The sequence below is a fragment of the Pinus tabuliformis genome, chromosome 4_2, assembly GCF_031772625.1.
Source record: "Pinus tabuliformis cultivar Carrire ecotype Pingquan chromosome 4_2, CPIR1, whole genome shotgun sequence".
NCBI lineage: Eukaryota > Viridiplantae > Streptophyta > Pinopsida > Pinales > Pinaceae > Pinus > Pinus tabuliformis.
The window spans coordinates 623,622,001-623,645,978 of NC_142304.1; the positions used below are offsets into that span (position 1 = coordinate 623,622,001).

Below are 23,978 nucleotides of genomic sequence, written 5' to 3' on the forward strand. Positions count from 1 at the left end.
AAAAAAGAAAAAAACAAGGAAGATAAAAGAAGTGAAGAAAAAGAAAAAATATGGAATCCATGAGTAAGGAACAAAGACAATCAATCACAAGAGATATAGAACAATTAATTTCAATATTTGAGTGACAGATTGAGAAGAGAAAGAGAATGGATTCCTTCTTCCATTCTCTACATCCATCATCACTTCCATAGAATGATGTTATCCATTGTACTGAGAAAGTGTAGCTAAAAGATCAAGAGAATGACAAAATAGTCAAAATACAACAAAGCAAGGAATTGTTAGAATGCAAACATAAAAATCTTTTGGAGATACATTACAAAGAAATAATGGAAAAGGACAAAGAAATTTCTCGTCTCAAGGACCACGTCGAAAAGTTACTGGCACAAGTGAAGAAGACTAAAATCTCAAAGAAAGAACTCAGACAGCATTTATCAGAACAAGAAGAGGAAAATTTACGTCTAAAGAACCTTAATAAAAATTCATTAAAACAAATCGGAGATCGAAAAGATGAAAAAATTAAAATTCAAAACACTAAAAATAAGGTTGATGAATAAAAAACCGAAGAAATTTTATGACTAAAAAACCATAATCAAAGTTTACTCACTCAAATTAAGAAGCTTAAGGATGATAAGAAAGCATTAAAAGATAAGTTGGAGCAATCCACTGAAGTAGAAGATCAGCATCTCCAGTCGTAATAGTCCAAGCTGAAAATAAGGGAACGAATATTGATCCAGTGAATATGACAACTCAAGAAGACAAATTAGTTAAAGAAACAACACACTTAGATGTTGCAGTTCAGACAATGAACATCCCAAGTGAATGTTCCATAACCAATTCAAGAACATCATCGCCAGAAGAAAATCGAAAAACTCCATATCGACATCTGAATCACGAAAGGTGACCAATCAATCGTGCTATGTATCAGTACCATTCAGGCCAGAAACAACAAATTGATGTTCCAGATAATAATGACGTAACATTAATCCAGTCTTATGCTGACAAGTCGTTACAAAATTTTAGTGATCAAAATGCTATATATAAGAATCTGGGATGGTTTGATCCCTTCTTAGTGCGACAATTTTGTTTGTCCCTAAGAAGATCATATCAGCGTGTATTGACGAAGATGACTGTTCAAAGAGAGAAAGACTTTCAAAGCTGAAAAAGAGATCAAGCCTTTTTCATCGACAAGCTTTGAGGACAAAGATTTTTGGGGAAGGAGGGAATGTAATGAATAAAATATATATTAATAATGTAAAATAATATAACTGATAATAAGCATAAATAACTATTAGTTAATTAGTAATTAGGATGAAGACACATGTCTAAATGAGACATGACACTTTGTGAAGAGACACTTGCCTGATATAAAAGCAAGCCTCTCATTCTCATTTGTAAATCATTCATTCTTATTCATTTTATTTAATATAATATTTATATCCTAAATGGATGTCTTGACATTCCAAGTCTTTTGGAGTAATTAATCTATAGAAGGAACTTTGTTCGCTTCAATGTTGAACATGATCCTTCCAAGACTTTTTGTAGATTAGTATATCATCAAAAAATACTAACACAGATTTTCCAAGGAAGGGTCTAAAAATTGAATTCATTAAAGCTTGAAATGTGGAAGGTGCATTAGTAAGGCCAAAAGGCATGACCAAAAATTAATAATCACCCTCATTAGTTCTGAATGTTGTTTTTAGAACATCTTCAATCTTCATTTTAATTTGATGATATCTCAAATGACCATCCAACTTGGTGACGTAAATTTCTCCATGTAATTCATCCAACAATTCACCAATGGCAGGAAAGGGAAATTTATCTATAATAGTGAGCTTGTTCAGCTCCCTATAATATGAACACATGCATCATGATCCATCCTTCCCGTGCACCAATATTACTAGAGTAGAGAAATAATTTTGACTATGATGAATTATAGCAACCTCTAGCTTTTTTGCAACCATACATTCAACTTCACTCTTTTGGGCATAAGGATATTTGTAAGATCTAATTTTTCGAGGAACAATTCCTGGAATCAAGTGAATCACATGATCATGATCACAAATAGGTGGGATTTCTTTGGGAGTCTCAAACACCTTAGAATAATTGTCCAATATTTTTTAGAGATCTCGAGAAATAGATGATTTCATTGTTTGAACCCCTCGCGAGCATAATTGTGCAATTACACCTTGTTGATCTTTATTCAGAATATTTTTCATGCCATTAGAGTTTATTATATTTCTTGGTTTCCCTATAGTACCCCTTAATTAAACTTCCTTTCCTTTTGAAAATCACTTCAATAAAATTTCTTGAAAATTGAAAGCTATCGTCCCCAAAGATTGTAACCATTGGACTCCTAGTACAACATTAGTACCACCCATTGTAATGTAAAACATTGGACTATTAAGTACATATTCCCCCATGGCTGGCATGATATTATGGCACTTTCTAGAGCAATTTATAGTTCCTCCATTTGCAACCATCACTTGACCCTTTGGTGTTTGATATAGGAAGTAGTTCAATTCCTTCACTATCTTGCAATGAATAAAATTATAAGTACTTCCCGAATAAATTAGTACTATTACCTTTTCCTTCTTGATATATCCTTCTACCTTGAGGATTTAAGGAATGGTAATTCCTACCAATGCATTACAAGAAATGGTCATATTCATTTATTCTTTCTTTGTGGTTGGTTCATGGTTTATATCCTCCTCCTTTGATGCTTCATAATCCTTTTCTTCCTCCTCTTCACAATCCATGTAGAATAATTTCTTGTTAGTAGAATTATGACCTTTAGTGTATTCTCTATCACAACTCTAACAAATATTTTTTTCTCTTTTTTCCTCCAATTGGTGTGGTGTCAGCCTTGTAGGTTGTGGAAGATTAGGAGCATAAACACTTCCATATTTATAGTTGTCAGTGGTAGACATCCTTGTTGCCATAACTTTTCTTTCAACCTTTCTTCCCACCCTGAATGCCTTCTCCAATGAATCAGGTTCCTAGAGGTGAACCTTTTGTTGGATGTTATATTTTAAACTCATTACAAGAACATCAATCATATGTTCCTTTGGAATATCGATTACCCTAATATTCAATTTTTGGAAGTCTTCAATGTGCTCTACCATTTAACACTTTTGTTTGAGATTTATTAAGTGGCTAAACAAGGTGTTTCTTTTTCTATCTTCATAATATGCTATCATTTCCTTCATAAAAATTAACTAAGTGATAAGTTGTTTATGAGAAAAAGGCCATATTTTCCATACAAACTAAGTGGGTTCTAAACATTAAGATGTAATACGTAACTTTTGTGAGGGTGGCACATCCCGTAGATCAAAATATTGCTCCATCTGTAGTATCAAATTTATTGGATCATTGCCATCAAACTTCCTCATATATATCTTTGGATGTTGTGGTTCTTAGACCCCACATTGGAGTCTCTAAAATCATAATTCATATTCTTTTTTCTTCATTGTGATTTTCATGGATTTCCTTGTCACCATTGGGAATTCTTTCTTCTCACAAGTTTTTCTAAACCTTCCTTCCACCCTTCTATCTTGACATTCATCATTTATTCCATGTCTCCTTTTAACCCATCATTCAAAACTCTCACATCCCTTTTCATACCATCTATATTAACTCTTATGTCCCTTTTTATAACATCTATCTTAAAATTCATCATATCCTCCAATTCTGTTTTCGTTACTTTTTGTGAGAGTGAAATTTTTTGCACTTGGTATCATAAATTTGCTATATCATGTTGCATTTCTTCCTCATCTTCATGCATTATAGAAGAGATTTCTAGTTTCTTACTAGGTGTGGCCATTTTTTTTGTTTCAAGGAATTTTGGAGCTAAAAAATAATATATATGCTCCAATATGCCCCTTCAATCACTTCAAACTGATTTTTCAAACAAAAATTATGGAAAATATACAAACCATTTTCTTGCATATTTGGTGAACAATATTGAGCTATTGAATCTATGTAATTGGGAATCTCCAGATCTAAATTTTCTTCCTATTGTATCTCTCTGAGTCCTCCTTCAAAGCCCACAAGTCTCGTCAAGATTGGATTCTTCAAGAAGAGTTATCCCAAATCTCCCAAGATGGTTTGATTATGTACTAGTTGAGTAGTGTGATGTTGTACAGGATGCCATGTATCATTGTTTCAACCTTCAACCCCGAAGATGTGACAAGAAAAATTACATTCCATGAACTTTCAGCCAGTTTTTACAGAATTCAAATTCAATTCCTAAAACGAAAGCTATGGTTCTTTTACCTAGGCCAGAAAACCATAACTTCCTCATAACATATCTATGACAATATAACAAACCAAGGTCTCAAATTCTTACGTGACGTTCTTTGATATTTCGGCTCCACGTGGTAAAATTTTTAGCTTTTGAAGCCTCATAGAAACAATATTATAGAAAATATACCAAGATGACCTATTTGAAGAAGCGAAACCCTAAAATCCAAAGTTTTGATACCAAATGTTATGCAGCCAACTCACAATAGATAGATCAATGACTTAAAATTTATCCTCTTCAAGGGAGAAACCTCCTTTACATTACATAAATGAACAATTATTAGATGATACAAATTAAGCTACCTCCTTTTCATATATAGGAGACTAAGTGGTCACAATATAATCAAAGAATACATAACAATAATAATGCAAGGGAACAAAAATAACAATAATGGGCTTGTATAGGCCTCAACAATAAAAATAAGGGAAATACACTAGCATTATAGGGACATAACACACTTCATCAGGACGGAAACACTCGTACACATGCTAGTTTGATCAACGGTCCAGAAAAATCAACAATCTATGACAACACGAAACTCGTCAAACTTTAATGAGACAAGTGGTCCCGGTAATAGTTTCAAGAAAATAGCTAAGCACTTAAATCAATGACACACATTCAGTACTGGGGCACCCATAGTGGTTTCCAATACCACGAAGTCTGGTGTCGGGATGGTTTCCAAAACCACGAGTCTCGTACACTGTCAACTGGTCATGTTGTGTTCACCATGTTCTCTCGCTTTGGGTTCTATTGACCATGCAACGTTGTCCACCTCGATCACAACAAGAACAATGTCCACCACTCTAAATCGTCAATGGAGTTCAGACAAAGTTCTCAACGCTTCTAAATATCACCTCTGTGATACCACCGTTATAGGCCTAATGAACTCCACAATGGAACATATATTTTATTGAGTGCAAGCATCAAGAATTTATACAAGAAAATATAGTTACTAGACCATAATTGTTAGTGGTTTTCCGAACGTTAATTACAAAACTACTTAAAATATCAATTCTAATATACTAATGTTACTATATATCCCAAATGATTAGTTAACATACTTAAGGCACTCTGTGATGTGAATGTCGTTGGTTCTAAACTCCGTGGGAAAAAAACAACCATGTAAAGTGTTGTTGTGACCTAGTCAAGGTGAGTGATTTTGATAGCATCAGATCCTTGGCTGATTTTGATAACGTGGATGCGTCCATTTTTATGAGTATTACCACAACTTAGTAAACAGAAAATGATAATTTAAAATACATTTATTAATAATTAAGTTAGGAAAAATTTAACCATTTACTCATTTACCTGAATTTTATTATTAGTAATTTTTAATTATACTCAAAATTTCAATTTACAAAAATATTTTAAACCATTATTAAAAAATAATAATACTATTTTTCTTTACAATATATAAAAAAATTAAAATCCAAAGTATTGCATTTTTAAATTATTTAAAGCTTAATTAAAAATGATTGTATGAAAAGGCATATTACACCACCTATTATGATGGTGATTTGTGATTTCATCCATACTCACCATAGAAGTGACATGTGTTCTTAGAAAAAATTTATTCAAAAAAAACTATGGTTATAGTGAAATATAAGTATTTGGCTATTATTTAATTAAAAGATTATAAAACATTAAAAATTTTATTTACAATTTACAATAATAAAATTTACAATTTACAATAATAAAATTTACAATTTACAATTTATAAAATTTCAATTTACAAAAATATTTTAAATCATTATTAAAAAACAATAACACTATTTTACTTTAGGGTATATAAAAAAAAATTAAAATCCAAAGTCTTGCATTTTTAATTGTTTTAAAGTTTAATTAAAAATGGTTGTATCAAATACATTTTCTTTCCAAGTTTAGTGAAAAATTTGACGTTTGGAAAGATATGGAAGTATGAACCCTAATACAAACTATCAGCGAAGATACATACGTGAAATACATGTCTGCTTAATACTGGTTGCTTTTAATTGTTAGAAGCTTTATTAATTTTAGATTATGTGTGGTTTAAATTATAATTATATGTCAAATTTTTTTGATTAATTTTTTTAGAGTGTAAATCTTTTTGAAAAGTAAAGACAATTTTCTCAATTTTTTTTGTTTATTTTTAATTACTTTATCTATTTTTAAAGTTGATATGAAATTATATTATCATATGTGAAAAACTTAATAAATATATACAATATATTTATTTTTGTTTTTTAATTATATCTTATTTTTTTTTATTTAGAGAATATTTTTATTTTATTTTAAAAAATGCATGTCAACTCCATGTTGAGCAAAGACATACGTGTGTGTGTGTATATATATATATATAATTTTCATCTTTCATAGTGTATTTTTCAGTGTAATATAGAGTACATTGTAAACACACATAGAATATTTATTTTTGTTTCTTTATTATAGTCAACATTGTTTTATATTTAGAGAATAGTTTATTTTTACTTTAAGACGACATGTATCAACTCCACCATGGACACACATCTCCATTACAGTAAGCTGTAGAATGAAAATCTTGGATCAAATATATATATATGAATGAATGATATTATTTATAAAATATAATTAAGATATTGAAATTTTGATATACTAAAATATCAAAATAAGATTTTAATGTTTTTTTAATATTTTTGTTATTTACAAACAATTTTAATATTTCCTTATTTATAGAAAGTTGATATGAAGTTAAACAGTATATTTTATTTTAAAGTTTAATAAAAAATAATATGTAAGGTCTCTTATGAATGTTTCAATGCTAGATGTTAAGGTTTCCTAGCACAAAACAAAATTGGCAAAAATGTCTACAAGCCTTTTAATGGAAAGATATACATGGATTATTGTGGATGATGGGTAGTTTCTGAAATATCTACCACTCTTTCACATAAAATGAATGCTTTAAATTTTATGTAGTTTTAAGAAAAGCTTTTTAGTGGTAGTGAGGTATATAAGAAAAAAAACTTAACATATTATGTAAAAGGAGAGTTAACATTAATGGCTTAAGGTTTCTATTCTCCTCATTTGTTGTTACAAATTTCACATGAGGAATATTCTTCCCCGAGCAAGATACATTGTGATTCAATTTTTTTATTTTTAGCTAAAGGGCATCTGTTTAAAGAAGAACGCCGTCTTAGGCTTCACTTCCTCCTTAAGCACCTTCCTGAGTATCATTTTAATGTGGAAGTAGATATCTACGAATTGTAGATACCTCCTCTCCACCCTAGCTTTAGCCTTTGTGATACTTATCTCTACACTTGATATTGGAGGGGTGCATTCCTATTCGAGGGGTATTAAACCTACAACTCACCTATGAGTAGTGTGGAACACATATTTTAAAACAAAGTATTCTTATATCACCTCCTTGTAGCAACGTTTTTTGTCGGTTTCTCATTTTTCGTGTAGCAAGGTGTTGGAATTTCTAAGTCTAACCCGTTAGAAACCCTTCATGTACTTCCCTGATTTATTCCTATCTACTTGTTCTGTTAATTAACAAGTTATTTACAATGGAAATACTGGAAATAAATATAAGTACATGCTCAACACATTATAAAACATCAATTGAAGGAAATAGAAACAAGGACACAAGTGACACCATTATTTTTTGACTATTGTCCCCGGAAAAACCCAATGGAGGAAAATTGGTGCAGCTATTTGAGGGTTTGATTTATTAAGCAGTTTTAGAATAAAATTTGGGTGCCAAATATGACTCACCCAACATATAAAAATCTTGGCGGTAGTACCTCTCTACTTGAAAGTAGATATTCTGGTTGAAACCCTGGATAAACACTCTTGCAGCTCCACAGCGCCAATCTGCCCCACGAAACCCCATCGTCATCCTCTAGGGACTGCGTCAGCCTCTCTCTGGCACAACATTAGCCCAACGTCACTCTAGCTTGGCCTGTGTCAGCCTCCGAAGTTACTGCATCAATCCTCTAGCCCTCTGTGTCACACATGGTGGCCCTCTGAGGCACTGCACAACTCCTGGCTACCTGTATGTGAGCCCTAGCTAGCTATGTGTGAACCATTGGCTACTTCCGCATCCCTCTCTCCAGCTACTGCGCTGAACCTCCTAGTGCTATCTCTTCCTCTTTGCTTCTGTAGTCACTACCCCTCAGCTCCAACTATGATTACTCTCTGAACTTTCTCAGTGAACCCAACCCCAAAAAGTTGAAATCTTGATCTCTTGTTGTGTTCTCCAAGTGACCCTCAAGCCTCTTCTTATACTATTCTCGTTGACAAATAAATGGCCGATATTGAGTCCCTAATCAATTGATAAGATTAGGTCTACCTTGATCCATGAATTTTGGACCACTCTAACATAGTTTTATATTAATTCACATTAATATGTTATTTTCCCTAAGTTTAGACCTAGGGACTCCTTTAAAAATATTAATTATTTTAATATCTCTCAAATTGCTTAAAATCTTCCAAACCCTTTATGGGTATTGGACCTCTCATGTACCTTAGCCTTTGCACCAATTTTTGTGGCTAGAGTAAATCCGATGCTACCCCAAATCAACACTCCCTCTTAGTGAGGATTGGGCTCTAGCCACACTCGTCACCGAATATCACCTTCATCATTCGTCATTGGTTCATGTGTTGATTTTTATGAAACCAACTCACAAAAAGATAGAAAAGATAGATCAATGGCTTGGAAATAAGCCTCTTTGAGGGGGCAACCTCCTTTACATTACAAAAATGATAAATTCTTTGATCATAAAATTTACAAGACATCCTTTTCATATATAGGAGTCTAAGGGGTCATAATATAATTAGCGCCATCATAACAATAATAATGTAAGGGCAAAATAATAACTATAGTGGGTTTCTATGGGGTACAATAATAACAATATGGGGACTACATGTGCACAAAAATATACTAAGGGGGTTGTACTAATCATAATAAGGGGTTACACTAGTAGTATAAGGACATAACATGCCCCTCAACTTCAAAAAGTGTTGTCCTCAATGCTTGAGTAGTTCTTGATTCTTCTATATAAAATTCTTGTGCTCCCATGTGGAATCTTCACTGGGTAAGTTCTTCCACTTGATGATTTACTCTGAAATTGATAGATTTAATAGCTGTCAGGTTCTTGTTTCTGTGATTGCTCCAGGTTCCAATATGATTTTTCCTTCCTCGTCAAGTTCTGGAAATAATGTTTGAACTTGGATCTTCTGCAACTTTTGAATGAGTGGCCACACTTTTTTGTCATTCTTCCATTCATCCCTTGCTTCATTTACCAAATCTGGTTGGATAATAGAAACAACACAAAACAATGCTTCCACATCCTCGTCCTTTCTTGAGAGTGTATCTGCAACAACATTTTTCTTCCCCTTTTTGTAGATTGTTTCAAATTAATAACCCAACATATTTGTGACCCATTTTTAATGTTGTTCTAAAGATAATCTTTGATCTAAAAACTATTTAAGACAATCATGATCCATTTTTACCTTTAAGTGTCTTCCCATTAAGTAAGGTCACCATTTCTTAAGTGCATGTAGTATTGCCAACATTTTCTTCTCATAAATAGCCTTCATGACATATAGCCGTAAAAATACTCAATCGCCTAAATCAAATATTCTTTCACTGCAATGAGGATCTTCCTATTGTTTCATTCCATTTTGCATGAAAGTGACTTGATCTTTTAAAAGTTGGAGAACTTGTTGTTGATGTTCGATGTGATCTTTCATGCTTGAATCTTTTTCTTCTTGATATGTCCTTCTATCTTAAGAGTTTGAGGAGTGGTAATTTCTTCAGATACATTACAAGAAATGGTCGGATTCATTTCTTGATGCTCGATGTGATGTTTCAGTTCTTGAACATTTTTCTTCTTGATATGTCCTTCTATATTGATAGTTTGAGAAGTGGTAATTCCATGCAATGCACTACAAGATATGGCTAGATTCATTTTTTCTTTCTCGATGTGATATTTCACTTCTTGAACCTTTTTCTTATTGATATGGCCTTTTATCTTGATAGTTTGAGGAGTGGTAATTCTTGCCAATGCTTTGCAAGGTATGGTTAGATTCATTTCTTCTTTCTCTAGGGTCGGTTCCTGATGTATATCCTGGTATTTTGATGTTTCTTGATCATTTTCTTCCTCCTCTTCATCATCTATGTAAAATTATTTTTTCTCAGCAGACTTCTAAACTTTAGTGTATTTGATATCACAACTGTAACAAAGCCCTTTTCTCTTTTTTCTTCCAATTGTTATGGTGTAAACCTTGTAGGTTGTGGAAGGATAGGAGAAAAAAAACTCCATAATTATAGTCGTGAGTGGTGTATTGGGCGCGAGATCCCCCAAGGGCAGTTTTGGGGCTGAAAGCCTATATTTTGGTCCAATTTTGTAATCCAAATGTAAAGACTCCGCATTTTGTGGTTGCGAAGTGCATAGATGTTAAAGAGTCATAGGGTTGTCCACCCTTATTTTGGAAATGTAGTGTTGGCTGTAGAAGATATACCCATGGTCAGCAGACCATGGAATTGTATAAATAGAGTTAAGTTCTAAGTAGTTGAAAAACATGAAGAAATCTATAATCATGGAGGATTAAGTCATAACTTTAGAGCAGAATTCTCAGTTTGGATCGTAGCATAGGTAGAGGCTTTGCAGCTGAGTGCACGGAGGCATAGATGTTTGTAGTTGAGTGCACGAACCCCTACAGTTGAGTGCGCAGAGCGATTTGAGTCTATAATTGTTCGAAATTATCAATAAAGAGAATTAATCTACAATTTTTGTGTCTTTATTTCATGCTTATGCATCTGTTATATTGGGTATGCATTTCACTTATAATGCTTATATGATGCGTGAATGTATGTAAATGTATCGGTTAAAAAAATGCAAGTAAGAACATCTATTTACGCAAAGCTAACTAAGATCTATTAATAAGATAAAAAAGACACTTAGCCTAGTTTGGGAGATATTGCAGTTCGCTTCCCTAGTAATGCGAAAGTATATTAGCCCCTAGTTAAGGCTATGGGGAAGCTGATTGTACCCTTTCATGAAGGTACTAAAGGGTGGAACTGAGGGCTAAGAGAATTGCATGAAGGTATGTATAGATGAGATAAACCGACATCACAACCATCTCAAGGGTGCAAAAACTTGGTTCCAGCGTCCCCCCATACTGCTTCAGGTGAGACTTTAGTCTGCACTCTGCGAGTTGATGCCGAAAGGGCCAGTAGTGTAGGGATTTGTTTCGCTAACTAATGCTGAACCTGGGTCAAGGCCCCACAAGCCAACATGGTGGCATTCCTTGTTTCCATAATTTCAGTTTCAATTTTTCTTGCCAAACTGAATGCCTTCTCCAATGAATCAGGTTCCCAAAGACGAACCTCATGTTGAATTTTATCCTTAATGTCCTTATGGAGACATCAATCCTTTGCTTCTCTGGAATATCATTTACCCATATATTTAAATTTTTAAACTGCTCAATGTGCTCTTCCATCGAAAATGTTTGTTTGAGATTTATCAATTGGCTAAAGAAGGTGTTAAACTTTGTATCCTCATAATGTGCTATCATTTCCTCCATGAAAATTGACCACGTGACAAGTGGTTTACAAGAACAAAGCCCTTAATACCATAAAAATTGATTCAATTCTAAATATAAAGATGCCATATGTACCTTTTGTAATAGTTTCACCTCATGTAGATAAAAATATTGCTCCATCTGTAGTATCTAATTTAACAGATCCTTGCCATAAAACTTCCTCATATTGCCTTTTCTTGATTTTACGATCTCGATCTTGAAATGATTGTAACTCTATAATTGCAGATCTCTAAGTTTTGAAATTGTGTCCTGTAGTAGCCCTCTGAGTCCTATTTCTTTCCCTGCAATTCTGATTGAAATTGGATTCCCGAAGAAAGAGTTACGTCCAATCTCCATGATGACCTAATCATAGACTAGTTCAGTAGAGTGAACTTCTATGACGTGCCACGTGTTATTGTTTCGACCTTAGGTTCTGAAAGTGATACCCAAAAAACTACAGTTTATTTGATTTTTATCACTTTTGATGAAACTTGAATCAGATGCTGAGAGAAAGAGTTATGAAGATTTTCTGAAGGTCACATGTTTGGGTGTAATTTGGGAGCTTGTAAAAACCATAAATGTCTCAGACCATATCTATGAAAATATAATGTTACAAGCTCTAAAATTTGAGCCTGAGATTCACCATGGTTTTGGTTCAAATGGGTCTTAATTTCATAATCTAAAACTTCGTAGGAAGAAAATTAGAGTGAAAATTCCACGATGACCTATTTGAGATGGAATTTTGGAGCCTTCAAAAACCCTAACTTCCTCAGAACATAACGCTGAAAATATAGCACGAAAAGATATGAAATTAGGAGATGAGATTTAGTGTGATTTCTGCACAAATGGATTTTTTTTTAGCTTCTGAAACATCGCAGAATTTTTTTTTATAGTGAAAATTCCATGATGGCCTATTTGGAGAAGTGAAACCTTAGAATCTAAAACTCTGATACTAAATGTTATGAAACCAGCTCACAAAATGATAGAAAATATAGATCAATACCTCATAAATAAGCGTCTTCGAGTGGGAAACCTCCTTTACATTATAGAAATGAGAAATTATTTAATGTTACAAATGACAAGACCTCCTTTCTATATATAGGATCCTAAGGGGTCATAATATAATCAAAGCTGACATAACAATAATAATGTAAGGGATCAATAATAACTATAGTGGGTTTCTATGGGGCACAATAATAACAATATGGGTACTACATGAGCACAACAATATAATAAGGGGGTTGTACTAATAATAATAAGGGGTTACACTAGTAGTATAGGGACCTAACATTGATGCTACGCATGTTTCCCATCATCTGCACTACTGCATCTTGTACTACTACCCATGGCCCCGCCACTGCCACTACTACATCTGTACTCCAAGTACCTCTGCATCAGTGCTGCTACCCATGGCCCTGCCACTGCCACTATTAAATCTGCACTACAATCCCTCTCATCATGCTACATCGTGTTGCCCATAGCACTACCACTACTAACTACTACACTTCAACCCAGTTATTGAGAAGTAACTAATCTCCCAACACTGACATCTTTGTCAAGATAGAAACACTCCTGATTCTGAAGCTCCCACTCTGGCCTCTAAACTTGTGCAACAACTCTGTGCATCTCACACCGTTGCACAACTCTCTGTGCCATCCTGCACTGGTGCAACACTCCTATGCTTCTCGCATTTTTGTGACCTGCTAGCATGGTGCTGTCCCAGGAGTCCTTCACTTTAGCTCCCTCTACCACTCCATCTGCATCTGTCTCTACTGACATCGGTCAGTATTGCTTCTCCTCTTCAAGACTCCATATCAATTTCTAATCCAACAGGCTTGGTACCTCGAGGATCCTGCCCCTCATCGCCTGTACTCCATTTGACTACAGCTCGATGTCTCCCCACATCCACTCAAGTGGTGTGTGTGCACTCATGTCACAGTCATAGTTTGTCTCCACTTCCTTCTCTACCCTTGCTAGTGTAGCCTTGTTCTCAAAGGCCTCTCCCTTACTCTCCTTCCTTGGAAACTAGGTCGCATAATGACCGAGCTCCCCACAGTGGAAGCATTTGACCTTGGAGAGCTCCTTCTTCTTTTGTTTCTCCTACTTTCCCTCAAATGTTAGGGCATCATCCACCACCTCTTCCTTCTTGATTCTGATCTTGTCGCTGTTGCTTCCTACCTTGGTCAGCCTTCTGATCTCTTCTTGGAGAAGAGATGCACACATTTCCTCCCAATCTAGAAGGGTTTCCCTGCCGGGTATTCTCAGGACAAACACCTCCCAGTCTTCTGAGACTGCGTTCAGGGCTGTTCTCACCATCAATTCTTAATCCAGCGTGGCCCCTATGGAAGTTAGCTGATCCTAGATCTCCTTCAATTGACCGAGGAAGGGGTCAATCTATTCCCCCTTTTGCATCTGGTATGATCGCAACTGATTTTCTAGTAACATCCTCCTATGCATAAAAGTATGCTGGTACAATTTCTTTAGGGCATCCCACATCTCATTTTCTGTGTCCTTTTTAGCAATATGTGGTACTACATGGTCCTTGATATAGTCAAGAATTATCCTCTTGGCCCTTGCGATTACCTCCACGCACTTGTCATTATTAGGTGGGTAAACTAGAATAGCTATCGTCCTCAAGGAAAAGTGCTTGACGCGATTCCTACCTAGAATGGATAGGATTTTGACCTTCCAGACTATGAAGTTTGAGGCTCCGTCCGGTCTATCTTGGTCTCTTACCCCATTCACCACCATCTCGTTGCTCTTGTACTTCACTACTGGAAGTTCTTGGTATGACTCCCTTTGAGCCTCGATTTCCCTCCTGGAAACCATTTTGCCAATGTTGAGATGTCCCCACTTCGATCCTTAGTGCCACTACACCACTGATTCAGATTTCTTGGCTAGATATCCTTGGTAGCAACTTCCTCATCCTTTGTCTTACCCTATTATATACTCTTCTGACTACAGTACTCCACCAACTCCACTCTGTAGCTTACCCATAACCTCCTAAACCCCAACAAATTAAAGGTTAGAGATTCTAAGCTCTGTGCAATATTGGTACCAAAAAATCAACCTCTTCAACCAACTATGTCAACCCTCCTGGCCTCTACATGAGCATACCTTTACCCCTCTCAGCCTTTGCGCTGGCTCTTCCTAGCTCAATCTAGATGATGCAGGCATTGTATCACCCCTTCCTCACTGCTACTATGCTAGGAACAACTTATGTCACTTAGGACAACTATTCTCTGTTGTTGCTGCTCTACTCGGCTCATGTCCTCAGTTCTTCTATGATCTGCAACCACGATCTCATACCATGTTGGAATTTCTAAGTCTAACCCATTAGAAACCCTTCATGTCCTTTACTAATTTATTCCTACCTACTTGTTCTGTTAATTAACAAGTTATTTACCATGTAAATACTGGAAATATATACAAGTACATGCTCAACACATTGCAGATCATCAACTAATGTTAGCAAAAGAAAGCACACAAGTGACACCATTGTTTTTTGGACTAATGTCCCTGGAAAAACACAATGCAGGAAAACCAGTGCAGCTACCTGAGGGTTTGATTTATTAAGTAGTTTCAACATATAATCTGCGTGACAAATTTGACTCACCCAATAGAGAAAAATCTTGGAAGTAGTACCTCTCTACTTGGAAGTAGATATTCCAGCTGAAACCCTAGATAAACAGTTTTGCAACTCCATAGCTCTAGTCTACCCCACAAAACCCTAGCGTCAACCTATAAGGACTGTGTCAGCCTCTCTCTTGCCTAGCGTTAGCCCATCGTCACTCTGACTTGGCCTGCATCAACCTATGAAGCGACTGCATTAGTCCTCTGGCCCTCAGCGTCATCCACACTGGCCCTCTAAGGCACTGCACAGCTCGTGGCTACCTTCGCATGAGCCATGGCTAGCTCTGCATAAACCCTTGGCTACCTCTGCATCCCTCTCTCCGACTACTATGCTGATCCTCCCAGTGCTATCTCTACCTCTCTGCTTCTGTATTCACTACCCCTCAGCTGCAACTCCGATCACTCTCTCAACTTTCTCAGCAAAACTAGCCCTAGAAAGTCGAAATATTTATCTCTTGGTGCATTCTCCAAGTGACCCTCAAGCCTCCTCTTATACTTTTCTCGTTGAAAAATCAAAGACCGAGATTAAGTCCCTAATCAATGGCTAAGATTAGATTTGGCTTGATCCATGAATTTTGGACAATTCTAACATAGTTTTATATTAAGTCATATTAATATTTTGTTTTCCCTAAGTTTACACTTAGGGACTCCATTAAAAATATTAATTATTTTAATATCTCTGAAATTGTTTAGAATTTGCCTAAAAACTTTCTCGGTATTGGAGATATCATGTGCCTTAGTTTCTCCATCAATTTTTGTGGCTAGAGTACATGTGATGTTACCCCAAATCAACACAATGCCCATAAAAAGTATGCAACATTGGTACTCCTTGGATGAGGAATAAATTCAGCATCCAATGAGTGCTCTTGCTCAACATTTTAGTAAAACCTTAGGGAGATAAGTTGAAAATACGAGTTGAAAATTTAGTTTTTTCTTTTATTTTTTAACCTTTTTACTTTTTTACTCCAAAAATGGTGAATCATCCACAATGGTTGATATCATCATCTTGAATCCTATTGGTTCTTATAAAGCTAATTTTGGTTGTACATTTCTATTTTGATGCCCATTTTAGACCTAAAAATTACTCTAATAAACTAGAATATTTTATAATAAAAGGTAAGAAAGAGAGCTTGTGGTATCTAAGGTTTGATACTTATCTATTGGGATTTTGTTTCAAAAATAATAAAAATAATCACTATGTGTATTTTAAATTAGTCGGTAATCATTCTGTTTGTGGCATTTGATGTGGATGATATGTTCTTGATTAGAACAACATGGAAATAGTTAAGGAAGTTAAATGATAAATTCCCTCTAAATTCGACACAAAATATCATGATTATGCAAATTTTAGTTTGGAATTTGAAATTAAAATAGTTTTAGCAAGCAAGAAAATTTGGTTGAATAAGAAAAAACTATGTTAAGAAAATATTATCGATCTTTTATAAGGAGGAATGTACATCAATGAACATCCATATTCCTATAGGTGGAAATATATTTGTAGATTAGTATTCCAAGGAATATGAAGAACAACATGAAATGTTACATCTTAGCTATATTAGTCATGTTGGTAGTTTCATGTATGAAATAGCTTGTACGAGACTAGACTATGGACATGGCATGTGAAGTGGGAGTTTTGATAAGGCGTATGTCAAAACCAAGGAAGGTGAATTGGATAGTCCCAAAGAGATTTTTTAGTTATTTGTGTGGAATTATATATTATTGAATTTTCTGCGAAGGAAGGCCTAACGAGTGATTGTTAGTCTTACATGATTTTTCTAATAGAAACTAGTTTAGAGATTTAGCTCATAAAGGATCTACAAGTGGTTATATTTTTAACATATTTGGAGGCATAATTATTTGAATGAGAAAGAGACATTTTTTCATGGTACTCCCAACTATAGAAGTTAAAAGCATGGTAGCCACTTATGTAAGTAAGGAAGTTGTATCATTACAAAGATTGCATTCATGTATTGGGTTTGTACGAAAAGATATAATATTATATAACAATACTCATAGTGCATTACTTTTGGAGAAATGTCAAACTTATCATTTTAAGGCACATCGTTTTGACGTTTACTATCACTTTGTGAGGGACATGGTTGATAACAACAACAATTTTCTAGTGAAGGTGGATATTGTGAATAATGTCACAAATTTATTTATCAATGTCTATAAGTATTGATAATTTCATTGTGTGTAGAGAAAAATAGGACCTTCTTCCCTAGATTGTTGGTCATGTGATGCTATGAACTTTTCTATGCGAAGAATAAAACAAGTGGGAGAATGTTGGGTATTGTTCTATTTTTTGCATATCTATTCCTTATCTAAGGGGGACATGAAAGGGGTGGAGCCCTCAAAATTATTTTGGTGGATTTTTCATATGTTTTTGGTAGTTCCATCACATGGTTTTTTATTTTGGTATTTTTTTGGTACATGGTGTTGTAGAACATGGTTCTATAATACTAGTTAAGGAATTAAGCTTGTAATATGATCTAGGTTGATGGATTAGGGTTTCTTGAAGTGTTATTGTAAACATTTGTGGGTTCTCCTTGATTGAGGTTTTCTAGGGAAAACCTATGTGTATTATCTATGATTTGCATTGTTTTTTTTCTTCTTTATAAAGAATATTTCTATACATTATTTACTAGAAATTTTTAAAACTTGCATTTTATAGGTGTTAAAAAAATCATTTTTTAATTTCAATAAAAACCTTAAAAACAATTAGGGAACTTCGAATAAGAAGATCATGACTTACTATTTTTATGAAGGGAAGATCCACCAGATATAACATTTATTTCAATATATATACTACCTATTACAATATGAGATATACATGACGTCCCTCACTAGTCACCTTAAGAGCACCACCAAAGATAGAAATTCTCTCTACAATAGAACTCATTCTAAAACTTCTCAATACAAATGAAAATCTATGTAGTGCAACTAAATGTTTCAAATTTATTTCTTCATCAAAACAACTTTCACCTAGAGATGATTAGGCATACTGTGGAGAAAAAGTGGTAACCAAGCATATTTTGGCATAATGGTCCACTAGAACCTCTACGTCAACTTTCTAATTATAATCTATAGAATACACCATTTAACTCAAGAAGTATTCACACCAAAAACTACAAATAGAGATTGGTTCCAACATAGACCCCTTCATTGTTCTATTATTTGCATCACCATTTGGAGAAACAATACCACCCTTCTTGACCTTGGAAATGAGCCTCCTATTCTTCTCTGAAATATTTCTTTAGAAATGACTAACATAATATTAGGCTATAGTCCCATAAGAATTACATCTCACCTAATTCAAGGATACCACATAATATAAGAGAAATAAATTATTTTTCTATAATTTCAACCCTACCACTAAATCATCCCTCAAATCTAGACTACAAGAAGACATCCTATGAAATTTTTTCTCGTCTCAAAAAAAGTCACACTCACCTATAAGAAAACCATTAATCAAGAGCCAATTATGTTGAATTCCTAAAATAAATGTAATCAAATGAGAAGGGAATTTTTTTTTACTAAATGTTCATGAGGTCCATCCTTTCCAAATGAGAATCAAATAAAGGTGGTTATTTATTAAGGAATAACAAAGATGATGTCTTCCACATAATCTAATTGGAATGAGCTTTGAACATTCTCTTGATTCTAGGTCTTCCTTGGTACGAATGCCTATACTTTTTAACTTTTTTCAGATTTAATGACATTTCTATCCATTTAGTTTGTTATGCTAAAGAGCATTGGCCAATCCCCCTTAAAACTATGTATTCACAAAAGTTGTAGGATGTGGATTATTGGTCTCAATCATTGAGAGGGTACTTATTTTGAGGGGGTTGATATCCTCTTGGTCTATATATTTTTTATGATGATGATTAGGATTGTTACTCTCCATTGAGATCATATTTTGTATATTCGACATTAAGAAAAATGATAATCAATTATTTCTTTGTTTATTTTAACTTTATTTTCATTAAGACTAGTTAGTATCAAGCAATAGGTTAGGAATGTTACTCTTATGACATATAACTTGAAATTGATATTTAATATTGTTATATGAAAGACATTCTAAGAGAAAGTAAATTTCACACCCTAATTTCTCATAAAGGATTGTTTAATATTTAAATATCATAACATTGTATATCTACTATATTATAATTAATTTATTGTTACCAATCCCAAATTTCTTTAAAATTAGCAACAAAATTCTTTTACATTCTTGTACAAACTTATCATGATATATTTTAATCCAAAAAATCCTTTAGCTCTAGATTATTGCTATGTATTAATAGCTTTTAATATTGCCTTGAAGGTTAGCAGTTTTAAGATGACAGCCAAATATTTCTTTTCAAAATAATTATACTTCATAAGATAGAAATAGTCCCAAAGTTATAGAGTGTTTTTTTCTATCATTCTAAAAATATCAAATTTAAGAAAATTGATGATAAATCCTACACATAATTTTTGATGTCTTTATGTTTTCCTTAACAAATCATTTAACTATCAAATATTTTTTTTTACCTTACACTAAAATTTTGAATATTATCTATAACATTAAAGAACTATTAAAAATTACATTAATTATAAAATATTTAAATACTACTCGTACATTGTATATAAATAACTTCATTCTTTTTCTTTACATGGGAGATTTCTAACTTGAGAGATTATTATATTTTCGGGTGAATTTTATACCATTAGAACACATTATAAATAAAAACTGTTGCAAAACTGTTTTACATTGGAGATTTCTAACTTGAATGGTTATTATACATTCTGGAGAATTTTATCCCACGAAAGAAAGAAGGATTTGTAGAGTTTCTATTCTCGAAAAAACATTAGAACACTTTATAAATAAAAAATGTTGCAAAACTATTATAGATCTTCAATCAGGTTATTATTTAGAATATCCAATTTTTAAGACAGTATTAGTGTGTATCAGTAGACTTAAAGTTAACCAGATTTAAAACTAAAACTAATGATGATGATCTATGATACATATCAAAATTATATTTGTTATTCATTTTAAATGAAGTAAATACGATGAATATGTGAATCTAAAACGAATGTAAAAGGAATAAATAACACAATCTGAAAGTCATTGTTCCAGGGCTTGAGGAAAAAATTAAAATAAATTGTGGTACGAATTAAAACGAATTTGTGAAAAATTACTGTATATGTATGTAAAATAAAATGAAGAATTCAATGTCATACTCATTGCAACAATCGAGAGAACGATTTTGATATGTTAAAAACAAATGCAGTAACGCCATGGAAGTGTAATAGAAATAGATGACTGCGCAATAGTCTATTTATGAGGAAGAAGAGGTAAATAACAATATAACTAGCAATATGACTAGAAAGATGAGATTCCCTAGCTCAGAGAAGTCTTCGGCTTTTATTTAAATAAAGATATTATTAAATGGAAAAGATGCTAGAAGCTGTACTGCTCGTAGCGGATGAAACAGTCAGTGAGTTGAACTTGAGCGCCAGTGGCGAAGTTGCAAATGCTCCAGATGCTGGCACCGATGGAAAGAAGGCAGGAAGTACAGTCAGACTCAGAGAACTCATAGCAGAATGCGTGCCCGTATGCAGTGGGTGAACCTGCAGCCGACGACTTGTAGTCGTAACCGTTTAAGGGCGTGTTTTGCTCCAGATCTACCAGCAGGTTTAGGAGCGTACCAAAGAAAGGACTTCCGGTTGGGATAACGTCAGGACTGCAAACAGACCACACTAGGTCTGTATTCTGCGCACCCACGACCACGAGTAGTAACATTATAGCTAAAGCAAAGTCAAATGACCCGATCGCCATGGCTGCCAAACACGAAATAACTTGACGTCTAATAAACCCCACAAATCGCAAAACTTATTGCCATGCTGGGGGTGCCTCCATTTTATGGCCATCGCGGCACAATCCCGTGCGTAGGATAACCTCCGTGACGAGAAGCATGATGTCGGTTCACGTCACGCATTGTCAGTTGGGAGAAGGAAACAAAAGCTACATGTTGCTCGACCGTCATTAAGAGAGCTAAAGAAACAAAAGCTACAAACTTACGAGTATTATCTTTAAATAAATTATGATCTTCGATACTCCATATTCGTAGTATATATTTTTGTCAAACATGCCAATTCACACATTAAGTTATATAACTTTTTGTATTATTTAGATCGTCTATTGTGAGTACATGTAACAATCATGAAAGCTGTAATAATATTATTGAATTGCATAGCCTGTTTGTAGTTCCTAAGCGGATGGCCCAGTACATATATTTCAAATAAATACAATATATATAGTACATATATATGGCCCATGATTATTTAGAACTAAAATCATTGTGAAGTATTAAATATTTTATAATATTGAATATTGAATATTTTATTATAATAATATATTTAGTTTATTCGGGAGAGATTTTAATACAATTTTTTTTTTTTCATTTGAGGATTGCTGTGATCCGTCTTTAAGAGACTTTTGTTGCCAAGTGTAAGGCCAAGGAAGGGTGGTCTAAAGACATTAAATGCACTATCGGAGTTAAGCAAGGGTGTCCCCTATCGTCTACCTTTTTTGGCATATACATCTAGAGGAGTGTCTTGACACTGCACGATGCAAGGGCACAGAGCTTGCTAGTGTAATCATTACTCTTCTCCTTTATGCTGAGGATATCATTCTTCTTGCAAAAAGCCATAATGACCTAGAGAAGCAGCTTAAGACTCTTGATGTCTACTCCTGCGAGATGTGTATGACAGTTAATACCTAGAAGACTAAAGTCATGATCATTAAATCCAAAAAGATCACCCATGGTAGTTTTGTTTACAATAACCACTACTTAGAATAGGTTTTTTCTTATAAATATTTGAGTATTGACTTTCCTCATCAACTCAACTCGAATTATAGCATTGAGAGAAGGATTATCGGAGGCTTGAAATCTGATATGACCTTGAAAACAATTGTAAGTCAATCAATCTTTGCATTTTGAGTAAAAAGAGGCTCCTCTTTGAGACTCTCGTCACCCCTTTTCTCTTATACGGATGTAAAGTTTTGGGTTGCAGAATATCGAGATAGTCTTGGAGAAAGATTGAGATGACTCTCGTCACTCCGTTTCTCTTATACGGATGTAATGTTTGGGGTTGCAGAATATCGAGATAATCTTGGAGAAAGATTGAGATTATTCAAAAGCAATTCATAACCTACAACCTAAAGATAAAGATAAATACTCCCTATCTTATCCTCTTGATTGAAGCTAGTATATTACCCATTTAAAGTATCACTATGTTTAGATATCTCATGTATAAGAAGAAGCTTTACAACAAGGAATCCAAGAGGCTCCCAAAGATTGCTTATAACCTTAGCCAAAACCTCAACCTTCACCTCAAGTGCGGGCGGCATAAAATCCACAGTCTTGGCTCAACCATTGGAGAATGAAGGAGGAGATCATTATGGGAAACAAAGATAGCGCAAAAGATAACATTAGCTCCAATTTTAAGGACAAGTTGTGGAAGGATAAGGAGCTGGAGGGTAAATGGAAGCTAAGATACTATAAGGAGGTGATGAAGCCAACCCTTGATAGCCAGAATTATCTCCTTCTGTTGACTAGAACTAACAAAACAATGAACATCACTAGGGTAAGAACTAACTCCCATGAGCTTTGAAGTGAATCCACGTAGTATTCTACTCCCAAGGCTCCCTCGAATCATAGAATCTGTTAGATTTACGACCCTAATAATGTGGAAGATGAAAAACACTTCCTTTCATACTGCCCGACTCTTACTCACATTCGCTCTTGATTCCCTAACATCTGCCACACTTCCAATGTTCTTGACTTATTAATCCAGCCCAACCATAGCATTCTTAGAGCGCTTCTTTCCCTTCTCTTTCAGCATAGGAACAAGATTTTGAAGAATCACACTTAGATTATTTTTCTTTTCTTGACGCTTAATAAGCCAAATTGGTCTTAGTGGATGTTAACCATTATCATCATTAGCATCATCAATAAGTAATTATATAAATTAAATGGGTTTCGAATTTAGTTTTGAAGAAATATACAAAAATTAATCAAATTATAATTTTATTTTAAATAATTATTATTAATTTTATAAGTTAATTTGATGGAATATAAAAAAAATGAGATAATGAGTGATGTGTCTATACATGACTATCCTCCCACATGATAAACTAGACAAGCCCATACTGTAAAATAATTTCTATAATTGTGATAGCCTATTTAATTGTGATTGACCATCTCAAATCTAAGACTTCTAATATATATAAACATGCCCAGAAGGAGAGTGAAAATTTCAACCATATTCATAGACTGACCCAAAAGTAAATGATAACATAAAAAATTATTCAAAGGGAGATTTCAGCTAAATAGTTATAGGTGGATATTTTTCATTCCCTAAATATATACTCTATATTTTCCACTCCTTAAGCCATGTTTATAACTTTAATATCCAACGTGTTTGTTTGATATTGGATTTCAACGAAACAAAG

The 23,978-nt window shown here is 34.0% G+C and overlaps 1 pseudogene; it reads right to left on the bottom strand.

Annotated features, from left to right (window-relative positions):
• Positions 1–20,765: 20,765 nt before the first annotated feature.
• LOC149170886 (antifungal protein ginkbilobin-like protein 1 pseudogene) lies at positions 20,766–21,299 on the bottom strand (annotated as a pseudogene).
• Between the last annotated feature and the right edge of the window lie 2,679 nt (positions 21,300–23,978).